The sequence below is a fragment of the Natrix helvetica genome, assembly GCF_964273705.1.
Source record: "Natrix helvetica genome assembly, chromosome: 1".
Lineage (NCBI taxonomy): Eukaryota > Metazoa > Chordata > Lepidosauria > Squamata > Natricidae > Natrix > Natrix helvetica.
The window spans coordinates 113,128,158-113,147,936 of NC_138548.1; the positions used below are offsets into that span (position 1 = coordinate 113,128,158).

The 19,779-nt window shown below is 37.5% G+C and overlaps 1 protein-coding gene across 5 annotated transcripts in view; it reads right to left on the bottom strand.

Moving 5' to 3' along the window:
• The window catches only part of TSPAN4 (tetraspanin 4), a 752,078-nt gene that overhangs the window by 515,251 nt on the left and 217,048 nt on the right, over positions 1-19,779 (bottom strand). For all 5 annotated transcript variants that reach the window (XM_081970276.1, XM_081970273.1, XM_081970275.1 and 2 more), the window contains one exon: positions 11,114-11,192. The gene's annotated coding sequence lies outside the window, so the exon portion shown is untranslated. The remainder of the gene's footprint in view (positions 1-11,113; positions 11,193-19,779) is intronic.

Sequence of the window (19,779 nt, forward strand, 5' to 3'; positions counted from 1 at the left end):
ACTTAAGCCAGAAGTTCTAGTCTGGAATTCTAGCAAGCTGGATAGCTGCTTTCGTGTTTTGTTTTTGTGAGTTTTGTCTTGGTGGTTTACTGCCACGGAACCTCCTGTTTGTTTGTGCAATAAACCTTGTTACCTTGTTACCTTGTTACCTTGTTCCGGAGCGTGTTCTGTGTGGGCAAAGGAGGAAGGGGGGTCAGAACAGAAAATGTAAAAACATAAAATTGTAAAACACAACTAAAACCTGGCGCTTCCAACACCCTCTTAGGGTGTTCCAATAACCAACCCAAACCACTATCACACTACCCCCATGCCTGGGTAAAAAGCCAAGTTTTGATGGCCTTCTAGGGTAGCACAAGAGATAGAATCCAGCAAAAAGGGGTTCTTCAACTATGTCAACAGCAGGAGGAACAGGGCTCCAAGCTTGTTCCAACTGAGTAGCAATAGCACTTAGACTTATATACTGCTTCACAGTGCTTTTTCAGCCCGCTCTAAGCAGTTTACAGAGCCAGAATATTGTCCCCAACAATCTGGGTCCTCATTTTCCCTACCTCGGAAGGATGGACGGCTGAGTCAACCTTGAGCCTAGTGAGATTCCGTCTGCCAAACTGCTGGCAGCCGTTGATCAGCAGAAGTAGCCTGCAGTACTGCACTCTAACCAATGCACCACCACGGCTTTTAAATATATCTTAACAGATAACCATGAGAAAGCAGAGGAACTCAACTCCCACTTTGCTTCTCTCTTTACACTCAAATAAAATGCTGATTTGAATAGTGTACATAGGGAATGAACCAAGGGGGAACAGGGAGGCAAGATTTACAAGTCAGTAAGGAAGTGATTTTTTTTTTAAATCTTCCAACTAAATTAAATACCTTCAGGTCCTAAGGAATGGAATACACCCTCGCATAATGAAGGCTTGCTGAAGAGCTGTTGGGACTCTTGTCAATTATCTTTGAAGAGTGCTGGAGAAGTTCCAAAGGATTGGAAAAAAGCAAGTGCAGTCCCCTTTCTTTAAGGAAGAAATAAAGAAAGGAACAACCAGCGAGCCTATCATTAAGATATCTTAAGTTTTTAAAGCAGATAATAAAGCATTTTGAGAACAATGCTTGATCAACAAAGCATGACTTCATCAAAACTTGGTCATTTGAGATGACTCTCATCTCCTCCTTTCAAAGCGGGAATGCTATAGTAGTCTGCCTTGACTTCAGCAAAACGTGTGACAAAAATACCTTGGCATTTTGACTGACAAACTGCTAAAAGTGTGTTTTAGATGGTACTGCAGAAAGATCGGTTCAAACTGCTTTGCTAACTACAGTCAGAAAGTGAATATTAATTATTCTATATCAATTGGGAAAGCAGAAACTAGTCATCCTACAGAGATCGTTCTTGGGGCAGTTTTATTCAATATTTTTAGTAGTGAACCTAGTTATTAAAGTAATGCTCTTATCTAATTTGCAGATTGTTTTTGTTGTTGTTAGTTGCAAAGTCGTGTCCGACCCATCGTGACCCTATGGACAATGTTCCTCCAGGCCTTCCTGTTCTCTACCATCCTCTGGAGTCCATATAAGCTCACGTCTACTGCTTCAGTGACTCCATTCAGCCACCTCATTCTCTGCCGCCCACTTCTTCTTTTGCCCTCAATCTTTCCCAGCATTAGGCTCGTCTCCATTGAGTCCTTCCTTCTCATTAGGTGGCCAATGTATTTGAGTTTCTTCTTCAGGATCTGGAATTCTAAAGAGCAGTCGGGGTTGATCTCCTCTAGGACTGACCAGTTTGATCGCCTTGCAGTTCAAGATGGTAGTCTTGTAGGGTTACAAAACCTAGAGAAGGCTGGAGGGTGAAACCTAGTCCTTCTCTTTTCCAGCTACTTTGAGTGTAGGACCATTTGCAGTCCAAGGGACTCGCAGGAGTCTTCTACAGCACCATAGTTCAAAGGCCTCAATTCTTTGGTGCTCGGCCTTTCTTGTGGTCTATCTTTCACAGCCATACATTGCAACTTTTGTGGATTACACAATGTCAAAATAAGAACATGGACACCTCCCTCACAAAAGGTTGAGAGTTGAATCCTAGGCAGCAACAGATTTTTCTCTTTCAGAATGCAAAGAAAAAATATCTCCTGCAAATAGGCATCAGGAAGGATATCCAGCCAGGAAATGCTCAGCTCTATTCAGTGGTCCTGACTCCATCCTGATAAAAAGAGATTACACATACATACATATGTACGTACATATACATATATACAGACACACACACACACACACACACACACACACAGAGAGAGTGTATATATAGTATGTAATTATAGATTATGTAATATCAATATAGATTATATTAGACTGTAATTTATGGGAGTTACAGTTCAGAGATCATGACCTTATTTATAAGTATTTGATCCATTCTTAAAGTGTCAAGCACCATGCCCCTAGGCAAGACCAAACAACTAAAAGATATACATTGATTAGGATATGTTAAATGCTTATCTGAAGTAAATGCAGAATCTTGAAAACAATAAGAAGAATTTCCCATTTATTAGCTCATTTACACTGAGTTAGTTAAAGTTAATTGAATATTTTGAGCTGCTTTTCCCCATCCCCATCTCCATCTGGGCTTAGTTGCTTTTATGAGCTAAACTGTCAATTGATTTACTTCATGTCAATGTACTGTGCATATTTCTGAATCAGCCAGGCTACTTTTAAACAAAACTGGCTACCAATCAATCAATTCACACTACCCACGAACAAAAATCTCAGCCTAAGCACAGTATGATTTGTTTATTCCTTAAAAACCTCTTCTCCTTGAGTTTTTCCTTAAATGTGGAGAGGTAAAAGCATCTATGGCAATCCTGAGTGTAAATCCTAGGGATGAAATGTAAGACTAGGAAGAATTAATCTGTAAAGTATGAGCAGATGTAAACATGTTAATTTTTTCAGAATTTATAGTTTCTGTAAGTGACATGAGGGGGAAAAATAACTAGTCTGTTCCAAAAATGTTAGCATTACAGGCTGAAGTATATTGTATATTACAAAAGAAATCTTCTTGAATACAAAAATCGCTGCATCTAGCACAAAAGAAAGGGTTTAGTGATTACAAAAACGAATGAAGAAATAGTGCCAAACAGAAGAATAGTTAAAAAGGAAATGAATAAATTTTTGTTACAATTACAAAGCATTCATTTATGTTTTTCTGTGGGAAAGTATCACTTAAATGAAGAGTTCATTCCATTTTTCTTAATTTCTAGGGAAATGAAATGTTGACTTATAACACTAACTGCGTCTTGTAATACTATGTAGTACTAAAATGCACAAGTCTTTCCTTCCTCAAGCAATGTCACTACTGGCTACCACTTGAAATATCCACTCCCACCATTTTAAGATTGTTAAAAATAAATACAGGGAACACTGCATGTGGTTTCTCTTATTTCTTGCTGAAGCATTTTGAGTGAGAAGCATCAAAATGTTTTCCTTTTAGAATGTGTTCTGATAATCAGGCTGTTTTGGATTTTATGCAAACCAAATTTCCCATTTTATGTGCTGAAATGTGCTCGGTAATGTTGATAACCCTACAAACTCATACATTTTTAAACAGAACAATTCCTTGCTGGGTGTATGAAATCAATCTGCTTTTTTAAAGAGATGCAAGCAATGGATAAATTCTCAAGACATAATCACAGGCAACTAAGGGGAGGTTTACCTCCTGATTTAAAAACTGAGATCATCATATGAATATGCCCTCAGAATATGAAGCAGATAGCACAATCCACATATTATTGGGTCTAACCAGCACACCAAGTCATGATATGTTTTGTTTGTTTCTGATCTAGTAAAGTATGTGGACATTTTGGCTTATAAACCACGGGTTATTGCTATAAAACACATTTTCTTGGAAAAAACAAGGGACAAACCAGGAAAAGGAGCAAATCAGAAAGAGGCTCATACAGATTTTTTTTTAAAGGTTTATGTTTATAGGTTTGTTTTACATAGGAAAATTCAAGAACAAAAACATAAAAATAAATAATCAAATTAAATAAATCTATGGGACAACTTTCTGATATAAAGGACTACCCTTTATAATGAAGGTTACATGGTCACTGCATTATAGCTTATTGGGAATCCAGCCAACTCTGCTTTTTTTTTCATAAACCATGATTAGCAATCAGGGCTTAGTATGATGACTTGAAGCTACAGAAAAAGCTTAGTAAAGATCTGAAAACAAAAAGGGCACCTATAAGCAGTGAAAAGGGTGCCAAACCACAAAGGAAGGGAGTAGACAGGTACTCCAGAATCTCAAGGCTTCATTCAGGAAAGCAAAAACTCAGAATGAACTCAGTTAACGAAACAGGCTAACAACAGCTTATAGAGTTGCCTCAAATATGCTCATGCAAAATGGCCTCACTTCCAGAGACAATCTGTTGCATGAGAGGGATACAACAAATAAGAACAATCCAGCGAAGGTTGAGTCTGACAGCAGCCCTTTTATAGGGAGCTGTCAGACCCTTCAACCAATAGGATTAAGCCTCTGTTCCTGCCGGAACAGAGGACCTTGGTGGAAACTACTGTAGTTGGTATGAGTATCTAACAGGCAGGGAGACATGATAATTAGTCAGGTCTTTATCTTACAGAAATGCTGTGAAAGGGCCTGAAGTGGATAGCTTATGCAAGGAAACTCACCAACTGAGCATGGGGCTCGATTTCAAGGCCTAAAAAGCACCTTCTAACTTGTTGATTCTATGATGTATAAATGCAGCCATTGAAAAAGTACTGCCGTACTACATTTAGTTATCAAAATCCTCATTTTCAATTTTCAGTTAAAGCATTAAAACAGGAGCAATAAGTATCCTGATGTTTCTGGAAGCTTAATTTTTATTTGATTAATTCTTGGTATGTAAAATCCAAAGCTGTCCCAAACAAGGCATCTGCCAAGTTACAAGGAGCACTTGAAAAATTACGATGTATAAAATTACTGAAAATTGCCTCTGTATATGGCTGATGGATCCTCAACCAGCAAAACAGCTGGCCAACTTGATATGAACTCACAAAGGAAGCAGTGGCACCACTCATTAACGCTTGCATAGGAAATCACCAGGAAATCTCAGGACCTTAGGCCAGACTGGAGGAAACAAAACATATCCTTGGAAAAGGTGATGGCATACCACTTCAGTACCGCTGCTAAAGAAATTACATAAATGTGGTCATAAAGATACTATAAGTTGAGCCATGCTTAGAGACTCCCTTTATCTCACATAGGTGATATCAGTGGTGGGATTCAGCCAGTTCGCACCTATTCGGGAGAACAGGTTGTTAACTTTCTAAGTAGTTCAGAGAACCGGTTGTTGGAAGAAATCTTATTTTGTTTTTGTTTTTCCACTTTACAAGGCTAATCCTGTAAGGAAGGCAGGGAGGAAATATTCTGGTGTTGTTTCTAGTCTAATCTTTATTGCTCTGCTTACAGAAACTGCCTCTCCAGTTAACCCTTATTACATTGTAACAGCTAAGGCGAAGCGCCCATCGACGTGAGTGACGTTGAGTTGGCCTGTCACATGACCACTGAGCCATGCCTACCCAGCTGGTCATTAGGGCAGAGAACCAGTTGTTACATTATTTGAATCCCACCACCGGGTGGTATCTGATGTTTCTCTTATTTATGAGATCAGAGGCCTTCATCATCCAATTTTTATTGAGCTTATTTCAATTTATGCATTTTAAATAGTGTTATGTCCTGCGGGGGGGAGGGGGATAGAATCTATGTATCATTCCCTTCAAGTAAGCAAGGTCAGAAATTAGGAGCCGCCAAGGTTTCAAGATGGTTCTTTATTTCTGTAGAGTATAATAACAGAATCTTGAAAGCAGTCAGAGTTTTTCTCTACTATATCTCACACCACATAAAATCAAGATGAGGTTATTCTGAGTTTCTTTTTTTAATTGTCTCCTTTTTTCCAGGACTGAGTAAAAAATTTCTGAATTGTCTCCCTTAACACTTGTTCATCCCTTCCTCACTCTCAGGAATGGGTTCACTTCAGTCACACTACAAGATCAAAATGGAAATATAAAGAAGTATTTCTAAAATGATATCGGAAAAAGAGCAGAGCCAGCCAGAAGAACACATGTGAGACAAAGATTCTAACCTTTGTTTTATCTGTCTGAAAAAGCAGACTCCTTTTCATGTTTCTTCTGAACGAAGGCAATTAACGTTTCTACCATACATACTCAACAAGAATGTAGAAGTCTGGCTTGGACACAGAAAATGATCTATCTATCTCACATCCGTCCTTTTTCATGTTTGAGTATTCTTTCAAATTTTGTTTTTCAGAGGTTCTGTCTAGGCTTTTTAAAGCCACCTGCCACCAAAGACATTGATTTTGCTGCTTTTCTATTAAAATACTCATTTGCATTCCTTTTAATTGTATGAGAGATATCTTTCTAAAACCTCTATTCTCTTGTTACAGTTCCCCAATTTCAAACAGGACTTAAGTCTGACCTGATAAAGTTTTAGTCATGCAGTAAGTTGGCCTGATTCACTAGAATTTATAGGAGGGCCAAACAAGGTCATCCTTCACTTGCAACCTCATATCACATCTTCTGCCTCATCATACACAGAGAGAGAAAGAGAGGGAGGGAGGGAGGGAGAGAAAGTTGCTGGACACTAAAAGAAGGAATTGCTCTTGGGTTCTTTTTGACAGTTAATGATAGCAGCTCTGAATGATGAAGCATCTTTCCCAACAGGGATCCAAAAATAAACAGTTACACTTTATAGCTAGGTTCTATTTTTTTAAAAAGTTGAAGTTTGATCTTGTGACTCTTTTTTCCTTTTCCTTTAACTTGTTGCCATTATATTGTAGGTGCTGGAATAAGAACCTGACATAACAAAGTATTCAAAAGCATTCAGATGGAGGAAAAGCTCAATAACCATAAAGATTAAATGCTCATTTTATAATCTGCTATAGTTGCCAAGATCCATAAGGAAAATTTTTGCTAAAACCTATGCTGCAAATAAATGTTTTAAATACAAATACAAAACATAAACATAAGCCTCCTGACTAGGTAATTTATGTGCAATACATATTGCCTCTATGCGGTTTCCAATTAAGTTCCTCCCACTAGTGATCTAACCCAATTTATTATTGGAGTCTTTTAAAATTTATTAGGATTGCCCTGGTGCTTGATTGAGATGGCTGGATATAAATTTTTTTAAAATAAAGTCAAGTAAAAGGTTATTTTCTTTAAAAAGCTAGAGTTTATACTGCTGCACAAATGTGTGAAGCATTGTCAATGGTATCAAAAAAGATGCTTAGTGAAATAACAAAATAAAAGAGCCTTTGGATGACAAAAAAAAATGCATCTAGGAAAATGACCCTTGCAAAAAAAAAAAAAAGGATGACAAAAAGATACTGTAATACGTTTATCGAAAGAAAAAGTTAATTGAGAGACAGAGCAACTTTGATGGAAATGGAATGTTATTGTGGGAAATGAGAATGGAGAGTAAGCAAGGTACAGAATATAATTTAAAATGACTATACATTTTTGGGGATGAAACTGAAGTCATGGAAAGTTGGAAAAAGATTTTTTTTATATACGCATGGAATGACAACAATGCTCTGAAAAATGGAATTTAGACAAAATTCTATGCAGGTAGCCCTCAACTTAATAACCGTTCATTTAAGGACCATTTTGAAGTTACAATAGCATTGAAAAAAGTGATTTATGATCAATACAATACAATACAATAGTAGAGTTGGAAGGGACCTTGGAGGTCTTCTAGTCCAATCCCCTGCCTAGGCAGGAAACCCTATACCGTTTCAGACAAATGGCTATCCAACATCTTCTTAAAGACTTCCAGTGTTGGGGCATTCACAACTTCTGGAGGCAAGCTGTTCCACTGATTAATTGTTCTGTCAGGAAATTTCTCCTCAGTTCTAAGTTGCTTCTCTCATTGATTAGTTTCCACCCATTGCTTCTTGTTCTACCCTCAGGTGCCTTGGAGAATAGTTTGACTCCCTCTTCTTTGTGGCAACCACTGAGATATTGGAACATTGTTATCATGTCTCCCCTAGTCCTTCTTTCTCTTAAGCTAAACATACCCAGTTCCTGCAACCGTTCTTCATATGTTTTAGTCTCCAGTCCCCTAATCATCTTTGTTGCTCTTCTCTGCACTCTTTCTAGAGTCTCCACATCTTTTCTACATCGTGGTGACCAAAACTGAATGCAGTATTCCATGTGTGGCTTTACCAAGGCATTATAAAGTGGTATTAACACTTCAGTTTTCGCACTTAGGACCATTGCAGCATCCTCATGGTCACATGATCAAAATTTGGGCGCTTTCATGCAAATTTGTTGCACTGTCCCTGGGTTACATGGTCACCATTTGCATCCTTCCTAGCCAGCTTCTGACAAACAAAGTCAACGGGGGAAGCCAGATTCACTTAACAACTGCAGTGATTCACTTAATACGGAAAATGGGGGACAGTTCTGGTTTTGGTTTTAAGACGGGCAGCCATGCAAGTATTTTAAATGAATGAATGCCTGGAAAGTCTTCAGCACAATTCTGATCAAAAAGGTACAGGAGGAGACAATTAGTAACAACCTGAGAAATGCAGTGCATTTTTATGCTGGGCAGGTGGTGTGCAGACCAGATTTTAGCTCCTTATCAGGTTACTGAGAAGTATATCAATAGGAGGAAATTTATTACACCTTGGTTGATTCAGAGACAGTGTATGATACTGAATAGGCCTGAATTATGGAATGTTTTACATGAATATGGAGCAGTTGGATGTGATAAGAGGAGTATATGAAGGATAAATATGGAGTTGCCAAATGTGATAACGGCAGGGTATAATGGATGTAAAGCATCCACAAAACTAAACTAAATGGTGAATAGCTCAACATTTAGTCGGGCATAAGACAAGGATGTATTATGTCCCTTTGGCTGTTTAGTGATGGTGAAGGTAGAAATGTGTTGGCTAGATACGTGAATAAAAATGTACTTTTGTATATGTGTGAGAAAGAAAGAGCGAAATAATGTACTGTTGGTTAGACTGTATAATGCAATGAGGAGTATGGATCTAAAAATTAATGTACCAAAGATCATTATATATTGGCAATTATATCTATAGAGAAAATGGAGTGAACAGTTGCAGATTGTACTAAAATATTTACAAAAGGAGAAAATTTTAGAAAATTTTAAAGGTATGGAGAAATTTTAACTATACAAATGGTGATCGAAAGGCAGTGGTTAAAAAACCCATTCCTTATTTAGCAACTACTTTGGCTAACAATCATCTGCAAATATAATGGTAACAAGCAGTAATTTAAAAAAAAAATCACTTTCTGACCAATGTGCATATTTATGACCAAATTTTGTGCGCCTGACAACAACACATGCCAAAGTGAAAGTAGCTGTCACATGTTCACTTTGCAACCATTTCGCTAAATGATCTGAACATTGGAATAGAACTCAGTCACTAAACATAGAGTAGGCATATGTCATTTGCTGTGAGGAATGAATATATGTTAAATGAAACAAAACTGTTATGTGTAAGTTTTTTTGTTATAGGGATCTGTGTACATCAGGGGAAATATTAAAATTAATCAGATAATTTGTTTAAGTGTTTGTGATAAAACAAAGAGACAGAATCAAAATATATATGAATGAATTCAGACTGAATACAAAAGGGAGTGATCAATTCAGAAGAAATTCATTGAGATGATTTTTGACAGAGAGAGAGAATGAATGAAGACTGAACTACAAATAAATATATATGGAAGGAGAGTGAATAGGTTGAGAGGAAGAGGGAAAAGGGGAAAGTTAGATTGCATGAGACTGATGAAATCCTGAAGATAAAAGAGGCAAACAAAGGGCAATACATTAAGCAGTGCATGGACCTGGGGAAAGCCAGATGGTTTACAAAGATAGAATGAAATGGAACGGCACAGTGAATGCTATCTGTGTACACTAGATACAGCTATATTTCTTCTTCTTATCTTATACCATTCTTTTACTCATTTTTGGACTTTGCATAACAAAAAGGAACTATGTGATGGGTATGTATATGCTCATGTATCATAACTTAGCAAAATATGAAGACTAGTTAAATGAAAACAAATATATCCTATGTAAAACTTCATATATTTATATTTCCCAAATTCTAAATTAATATGGAAGGATTTACATGATTATGATACTAAGTTTGATTTCTTTTCAATTTCCACCACTTCTAGATCGAAGATATCAACATACTACAGTTTTCATTCCTCAACATACAGCAAAACAAAAATGTTCTATCTTTAATATAGAGGGATATTAAAAGAAAAGCATACTAAGGAATTCAGATTGAAAAACACTACAATCCATATATGCATTTTTAAACCAAATGAAAGATAAATAAAAATAAATTATTAAGACACCAGTGCCTGGAGGAGAATTCTACCATTAGATGTATTTTTCACACACAGTTTTAATATTTTACATAATGTTGTGCGTTCCATTGATTTGTTGCTTGGGAAATCAAATTGACGAAGGTCAATGAATTACATCCCAAACACTAAGGAAAGAAGAAAATCTCCTTAGTGAAATAGTCATGAGCTTTGGGGAGAAAGAATAATCAAAGCATTATACTTCTGATGATTTTGCTGAATTGAGAAAAATAACTTTTCTAGTGGAAAATGTCATTAAATGTCTACTATACTAGACACACTGCAGAGCTACTCACATCCCACCCTTTTTTTCCTTTTGTTTTTTCCCCATTTCTATTTCAGCATTTTAAGGAATGAGCTTGCTAAGCACACATGCTCAACTTCTGCCCTTTAGCTTTCCCGCTGTATTATGAAGATCACTTGTAATCACATGAAAAGGACAGCACCACTGCAGATTACGGATGCCATTACGAGGACACCCTTTGTTCAAAGGGAGTTCAAAGAAATACACACAGAAATGACTTCAATCAGGAAGAACAGATCATAATTAAGAGCTTCAAGATGGCAGACTAAGTTGTCGGGCCTGGCCTTTGCAGATTATTTATTAAGCTTTAAGTGGGTGGTTATGGGAGAACAAATAACTAATCAGCAAAAGTTGCTTTAAAAGCACCTCACTTGCCTTGATAACTGTAATGATTAAGAAACTTACTTGCCCAAAGAGGTTTGCTACAAGGTGTTTGACACGCTGTACAATGGTCCAAAGCAATGCTGGTCCCTCTTTGTGGTGCCTATTGAAAAAAGATAAAGAAGAAAAAGAGGGTTACTCAAATAGCAATAGCATTTAGACGTATATACCGCTTCACAGTGCTTTACAGCCTTCTCTAAGCGGTTTACAGAGTCAGCCTATTGCCCCCAACAATCTGGATCCTCATTTTACTGACCTCAGAAGGATGGAAGACTGAGTCAATCTTGAGCCAGTGAGCATTGAATTACCGAACTGCTGGCAGCCGGCAATCAGCAGAAGTAGGCTGCAATACTGCATTCTAACCACTGTGCCACCCTAGCTCAAATAATAGTAACTGATTGTTTAAAAAATAATATTTACTTCTACATCTCTCTCTTGAGTTCTAGTTCATATGCAAAACCTTACACCTTAACATCACAATATTTATTACAATACCAAAAAGTATTCTAATTAACCAAGGGATGATTGTTCATTTTATACTTGTAGTACAATACATGTTGAAACAGAACCTAGACTATCACGAGACAAAATATGGAAGGAGACACAGAGCTTGACTACACTGAAGAACATCCATGTTTAAGCCAAAAACAAAGAAAGACCTTTGTGAAGATACTGATTGTATACTCTATGACTAACCATAAAGTCAAGCTAGAATGCTCTGTGTGTTGGTGGGAATAAATAATGAAATAAATCATGCCAGAAGGAGCAAGATGCCAGTCCATTCCAGATCAGCATTACTATGTCAAAGATGGGCACAGGGAACTGGTGAGACTTGAGAAATGAGACTGAGGGACCAACAGTCAAACCACCCATTTTGATGGCTGAGGGTATTGTGAAAGGCTAATATTTGTAGATTACGTCCCTGAAAACAGAAGAGAACAATGCCTTTCTTCCAAAATGACCCTACAATTGTAACAATGTCCAGATCTGGAGTAACTGAAAATTCCTGCTCACAGTCTAGCACTTTGTTCTGTCTAGTAGCATAAAACAAAAAAGAGCTGGTTATTTCAGCTCTTCAATTCAACTCTTCATTCGGCTCTCCATTCAGCCTACTTCCTGACAGGGCACCTTCCCATTGGTTTCATTTCTGTGGGTGGTGAGTGAAAGGAGTGTGTCCATTCTTTTTCTGCACCAGTGCCTAAATAGCCCCACAGGCTGCTATTTAAACATTTGCTGAACAGGAACAATTAGGCAGGAAATTCAGGACTGTAATTTTGACTTGTCTTTGTTCATGGAACCCATAACTGTGGAATCATTGTGAAAAGAAATATATTATTAGTCGTGTCTCGTTGATACAAGTAATAGAGGCCTAGAGAAGAAGGTGTGAATGACAGTTCTTAAGAGGATTTTGGCAAGCAAGCTGCTTTGGGAGGTACATTGCAGGTCTGGTGTTGTAAACATGGGTAAATTGTTTTAGGATGAGGTTACATAAAACAGGTCTGAGGGACCCAACTTGTTTACCTCTGGGTTAGGCCTGATGGAAATCTTAGTCTGATATAACTGAAGGGTGCTAGATTCATTCATTCTTTCATTCATTCATTCATTCCCCTATTATTTTCATAAATAACTGAAGGTGCTGAACATACACAATACTCCTACTGTCCTCTATTTTCCTCATTACAACAAACCTGTGAGGTGGGTTGGGCTGAAAGAGAGGGACGGACCCAAAGTTACCCAGCCAGTTTTCAGTTTTAAAGTCTGTGGAAGACTTTATTAATTCTCCACCTGGCCCAGCCAATCTGCCTTTCAGTTTTGTGTTCCTCTTTGCATTTCTGTTTGTCACCCTTCCAGATGCCTATTACCACTTCTTTGACTCAGATCCTGGTCCTCCTACGTTATACGCATGTAAATTCATATCCTACATTCTTCTGTATGCTGTATATCCAGCTCTGCAACCTAACTGTGCTTCATCTTGAAATCCTAGCAATACACTTTCATCTTTTCATGGTTTGACTGGAAACAGCTTTCCTGCTTTGATACAGCAACTTCTACAAATAAAGCAAACGGGCAAAAGCTGTAGCACCGTGAACACATCCAAATGCCATGGGAGGAAAACAAAGATACTAACAGATGTGATCGCTTTCTAGCACTCCAGAATTGATTTCAAAAATAGCAACAGGTGAAATAGAAGGGGGAAAACAGGTATAGGTTAGCATGTAACTCCTGAATTATTTTGGTTATATTGGATGTACTAGGTAGCTGCAATTAGGGCAGGCTTAAACTGTGGGGTTTTCTAAATAATCCAGATTATACTTGCAATGTTGTTTTCACAAATGTTTACCTGTTGCATCTAAAATCTTTGTTGTGACCTTAATAATTTGAAATCTCAAGAGACTGTAATTCAGCAGTGTCCATTTGCTGATGGAGTAAGTTCTGCCAAATGTAATGGTATAGAGAAATGACCTTGGGAGACAGGAAAGAGATGATCAGATAAAAGGGGGAAGGAGCCTGCAGCTGCATAATGTACACAGAAAGAAATTTAGAAAGGATCCACCCTGATTCATCAGCATGTAAAAAGAGACAACAAGCAGACGACACACAATTTGTACTTTCAGACTTTCAAGATTCTGTTAATGTAACTTTACAATAAATTGGAATTGGCTCATCTGGTCATATTTCCATCTGATTTACTTGGGAGACTGACACTAGGAGATCATAGTTCTTCCTTCTCTTTTCCTATGCACATATCTCCAAATATGCTCCAGAGGATTGGGGACTCATTGAAATAAATTAGAGCACAAGAGAAACGAGAGAGACAAAGGAAGAGATTATGAAAAAGCCCAATTTCATATATAACCATTTGCCTTCCCAAAGTTTGGATTCACATATTTTTTCCATCTTCTGGGCCCAGATGGATTAAAAATATAGGAAACAAATTAAACTAAAAATACAACTCAAGTGCTTATTGTATGAAAGCATACAAATTGCTTCTCACTTGAATTAAGCATTCAAGTTTACTAGTGGTTTCAGGTGCTAAAAGTCCTTGTAACCATTTTCAAGGGCCTTAGAAATCCAAGGTAATAAGGAAGGTAATAGCTTGTTCCCTGTTCCTGTTATCTGAAACCACATTCTCATCTCTGACATTTTGCCAGACTATGAATCAAACTAGCAGCAAGGAAAGTCAGTGAGATATCCCTTAGAAACATTCATTTTATGCAGGAAATTAAACAAGTTTATACCTAGTGTTTCTTGAAAAATAGTAGCTGACAAATGTTTAAATCCTCTGGGGACAGAAGAATCTTACTGTCAAATCTCATGAACATAATAGCCTTTTAATACAGAAGGTAGCTGAAACCCACTTGTTTTGGGACTTTTACACAAAAAATATTTTTGGTAAAAATAATAATAATAAAGGGAGCAAAGGCAACAAAAGATCTAAAAAACAGAAGCTCTAAAGTCAAAAGGGACTCTCTTGGTCTCCTTTAATATACTCTTCATGCCCTGCCTGTGGTTTGCTAATGCAAACGTAATCATTGATCTGTCTCTAAAGAATAATGCTAGATTAAAAGGATAACAGGTTCTTCTCTTATCCAAAAGGAATTGCAAGGTGATCATGGTGCAACCTTCTCTTTCACTCTTGAGAATGAAGCTGCTATCTGATATATTAATGTTCATTTTGCAAGAACTCAAACTGAAGCCAGCTGAACAGAGGTTAAGGGCCTATTCCCACAGCTATTTCAGCAGGAGAATCTGTGGGTACTGCCACTTGATAAGTTCCTTGTCGCAAGAATATATACATATATATATACATATACATATACATATACATATACATATACATAGCATAGACATTCACTTGTTGCCACAATCAAAACAAAGAAAAAGACACATAAGAGAACAAAGCAGGTCAAACTCCCTTCTTTGCAGGAATTGTCTTCCTCTGCATTTGAACTAGCCTGAGGACTGATCCCAAGTCTTGGGCCATGACCTTCGGAAAAACAAATATAAACAGATCAATGACTGTTAAATGCTCCAAGGCTCACCTATTTTAAAATGATTTGTGAATTACTCTCTCCAACAGGCTTGTGCTAGAAGGGAAAAGAGAAGTTGTGACCTGTGACAAAGGTGTTTTGGCATTTGCAGAGCTCAACTGTTCTGCTTAAGATGATCACTTTTGCAACTGAATCTTCAATCATCACCTCTTTTAGCTGAAATATCTATGCTAAACTTCACCTCCCACAATATCTCCCAGTTTGTCTTGAAAAAGAAAGCTCATAGAAAACAGAAAAGCAAAGAGACCATCAGGTGCTCCTCAAGCTTCAGCTAAGTTGGGTCTGCTTTAAGTTGATGTTTTTCCACAGTAATCACTGCAGTGTTTTACAAACACTATCCATCCTTTAATTTCCTATCTATATTAATGGGTAGAAAGCCATTTCATTCCTATTTTTAAGCCTAAGTGCAGACTATAACTTACAGGCAGTCTTGTCTGGGTCTAGGATAATATATGTTTTCCAAACCCACCATGAATTGGTTAAAGCAACATCAAATCAAATGCATCACTTTCTGGTTTTGTGTGGCTGCTGCAAATGAGCCCAGGAAAAGATGCAGTTCCTTCCTTTTAGGGATCAACAATACAGTAACCTAATACTCTCTCAGCATTTTCTGAGTAGTTTTTGGTTGTATGAGCTACAGCAGACAAAGTGTTGGACTAGGACGGCTCAAATTCAAGACCATTTTCAGTCCCATAAGCTGACTGGATAACCTGGGGTCAGTCCCTTTCTCTCCCAACACAACCATCTCACCATCTCATTAAGAAGATAAAAGTACCAGAAGATCCCATATTAGTGACTTTGGGTTTTTGACTAACAGGCAAGATATAAATCTAATAACCAACCCCAACAAATAAATCCTTACTGGTTCTATTATATATAGTTCTTTATTAGCTCTCTCTCTCTCTCTCTCTCTCTTGTGGTAGTAACATTGGGAAAAATCTTTGTTTTGGTAATCTTTGTTTCTGGACACATTGCAGCACTTCAGTTTTGTTTCTGTTTCTCTCCTGTTTTCTTTTCTACTCCTCATTCTATCTCGGTCTCAAAAGGCTTCCTAGAAAATCATGGGGTGAATTTAGCATCAGTATCTGAATTTAAGAAGGCTTATTACACAGCTGTCACTCAAAATACAGTTCTCTATAGATCTGGTTATCTGAAAAAAAAACAAGTGTTCTTCCTTTCCTGCTTTTGCTGCTCAAAAAGAAACCACACACCCCATCATCTTGCAATTGTTTCCATCCAGAGTTTTCCTTCTTTCCTCTGCAAGACAGCATAAATTGATTTTTTCCCCCCCCTATTCATAATTTCATTGTCATCGACACTCATTTCCTTTAAAAACAATGCAGTCAGTTATGGAAATTCCAAGTGCTAAAACTTTAAAAGTGATCACAACTGGCATGATGTCTATTTACTTCAAATCAACCACAGCATCATATTGCCTGAAACCTGCCCATCAAATAACCTCTAAAAGCCTCTAAAAATGTGCACTGTAAGTGAAAGCCAGCTGAGTGGAGTTTCGTGGAAAAGATTTGTTACTGAGTAGAGCATGAAACTGTCGGGCATGCAAATATACACACAAACTGTACTTGCCATCTTTATGATGGGGAGCGAAGATTCACACATTAGCCTATTGCTGCTTCATTGAAGATCACTTTGTGAAAGGAATGCTAAATGAAAAGATTCTCTTTTCCTCCAAAATGTTCGCATTAAAAAAGAGAGAATATCACATGCTGCAATCTATTTAAGAAGACAACAAAAAGAATTGGAATTGATACTTCTAAAATATAAATGCCAATGCTAATTTCACCAAATTATGTTCTAAGAATCTCAGACATGTTAAGCCAATGCATAGCTGGATAACGAAATGGTATCCTGCTGAACTGTTATAAAATACTAATTCAATCAGCTCCAACAAGCTGGTTTCAAACTTCCTCCCACTTCTACTCTATAGCAAAAGGTTAAAACATGCAGGAGGTCTGTGACTTAAAATATACTCCATCGATACCAGCTAACAGAAGAGCCCTCACTATTGATTGACTCCAGATGAAGTCCTCCATTTCTATACTTACAGACAGCTATCTCTATTGACTGATTCATATATTGTGTTTCCACTTATGTTTCCCTTTCTACTTATGGATACTACCTTTTCAATCACCTTCTAGAACTGACCTCTTGTAATAGTCTTACCTTACCTCTTTCATCCCCACCATTATTTGCTACTTCTATTTTTCCTTCACCTGCAATATTTCCAATATAAATTTACATACATCACATGAGCAATTATGGATGAGCATCAGAATGAGTACAGTACGATATGCTCATTTATCCTCATTTAAATTCTTATATCTGGCCAGGCACACACACATAATGATGTATGCAAAATATTATTGTTAAACTCATGGACTGCATTTAAACTCTGAAGGAGCAAGAGCCTCAAAGGCCCCCTCCAACACTACTTTGCTAGGATATGACCCACACACACTCTTTTAGTAAGACCAAAAGTCCAGGAGTCAACAAAGGGTCAGTTTCTCAGCTCTCAGAAAATGGAATATTATTATAGGAGTTTTTTAACTGCCATGGAACTCGCCATACTGATAGAAATGTGAACTCAAAATGGCCCCCAGGATGCCAACCACAACAGTAAATGAATTTGTCAACTTTTACCAATTTGGTTCACTCCAGTTATATTAGGACTACAGTGGTGCCTCAGTAATTATCATTAATTGGTTCCGGAGGCGTGATAAGTATAAAAAATAATGAGTACATAAGGAGAAATACAAGTCAGTTACAAGGCAGCCAACATTGACAATTTCTAGCTTGTATGTTGCGTAACAAACAAACAATGTGTCAGGCCTGCAGCCATCTTTTCTGTTGGATCTTTGGCCTGCCACACTTTCTATTATTCTACCATGGATTTTTTTATTGTGGGAAAATGAGAGGGGGGGATTGTATGGAGTTAGACGCTATGTAGCCATTACAAAATTCTTTCTAGAAAGCCAAGGTCATCCTTCGTCTTTGCACCTCTGCACCTGACCAGAACTGCCAACATGGCAGTGGAAGATTGGACCATGTGATGGGACTTATGGGTGTGGGGGCAAGATTTTGAACTTTCAACTGGGTGGGGAAAACCGGGAAGCTTTCAGATTTGGGTTTTCCCAGATGTGCCAACATGGCTCTCTTAATAAATTGGAATGTTGAGCAATACTTTGCTGTGGACTCTGATTTAATTTTGGATGCTATTTGGAACCCTGACACAATGAGAACCAGGACAAAATTTTCATGGGAAAATGCACTGACTACCAAATTCTATGAGTTTCAAGCAGTTGAGTACCAAGTACTAAAATTCCTAGCTGTCATGGAGGATGCCAACTGTAGAAGGCTCCCCTGGATCATGCAAAAGAAACCAGATATGTAACAGCACAAAGGGACTTTGGAACTCAACTCACTTCTTTACATTTTTGTTTCTTTTATCTGCTCAGTGTGAGCAGTTTGGGGATATTCCATGTGACTGACATACCTGTATGCATTCTGCACAAAATGTCAGTGTTACAAGTCCTCTGAAAAGTTATTAATGTGTTTTTGATCAAGCTACACTGCTTGCTGAAATTACTACAAAACTGTGGTGACAAATGACAAATGTTTTACATTAATCATTGTCACAATGTAAACAAGATGTCCTTTTTTTTTTGGTAGAATGAATCAAATTACCCAATTTTAGCAAAAATGACCAAGGCATCTTACTTCAAATTTAAGAGGCACATATTACCGGCAAAATTGAATTGCATTGGACTTAAACAGTGTATGTTGACTCCTGATCATTATAGTAGTTTTTTCTTCAAAACAGAAAGTGGGAGCAGGAAGCAGAAATCATGATGAGTAAACGACAGCCCAAATACAGAGGGCAAATTGTGTACTTATCTGCCCCATCTTTTACTGAAAAAGCCAAATAAACTATTTGTTCTCCAGATGATTAAAAAAAAACTATGCACACTCAAAAATGAATTGCAAGCTATGTTTTTTTTTTAAAAATTACAGGAAAAAAAACCCAACTAAACCATGTTTGAATGAAAATGGTAGAAAAAAAGTATTAAGATCTCCCTCTCTTCAGCACTTGCTTCTTGCACTGCAGTAACAACAAAAACATTTGAAACCAGAAGAGTCCCTTAGTTATAGCTCAACATTTCCTGAGGGTCAGCATTCCATGACATCATAATACAGGTTTCCAATGTCTTGTTCAGAAACCCTTGATTTATGGATTTCCCTGCCCCATTCCCCCAAAAACTCCTCCTGCAAAAGATTCTAGGTCCCACGCTGGGGCTACATGACCACTGGACAGGTTTGTTTCATCTCACCATCATTTAATACTCATGTTCCTAGAGTGCACAATGCTCTAATGTCATTTATTTGATTTTGGCTCAGAGCAAGCTTAGCATCTAAGATGGGTTTAATATGATTTCTGAATCCAGTAATTGGACACTGAAGGCTCACGAAAATATCGCCCTCATTTAGGAAAGCTTATCTACCATTATCAATATGAAGTCTGCCAGAGAGGTTTCCACATGATTCCCCGTTATACGATTTGGAAAGCCCTGAGTTGTAGGATAATACTTGAACTAGAACAGAGTTCCCCAATCTTTCCAG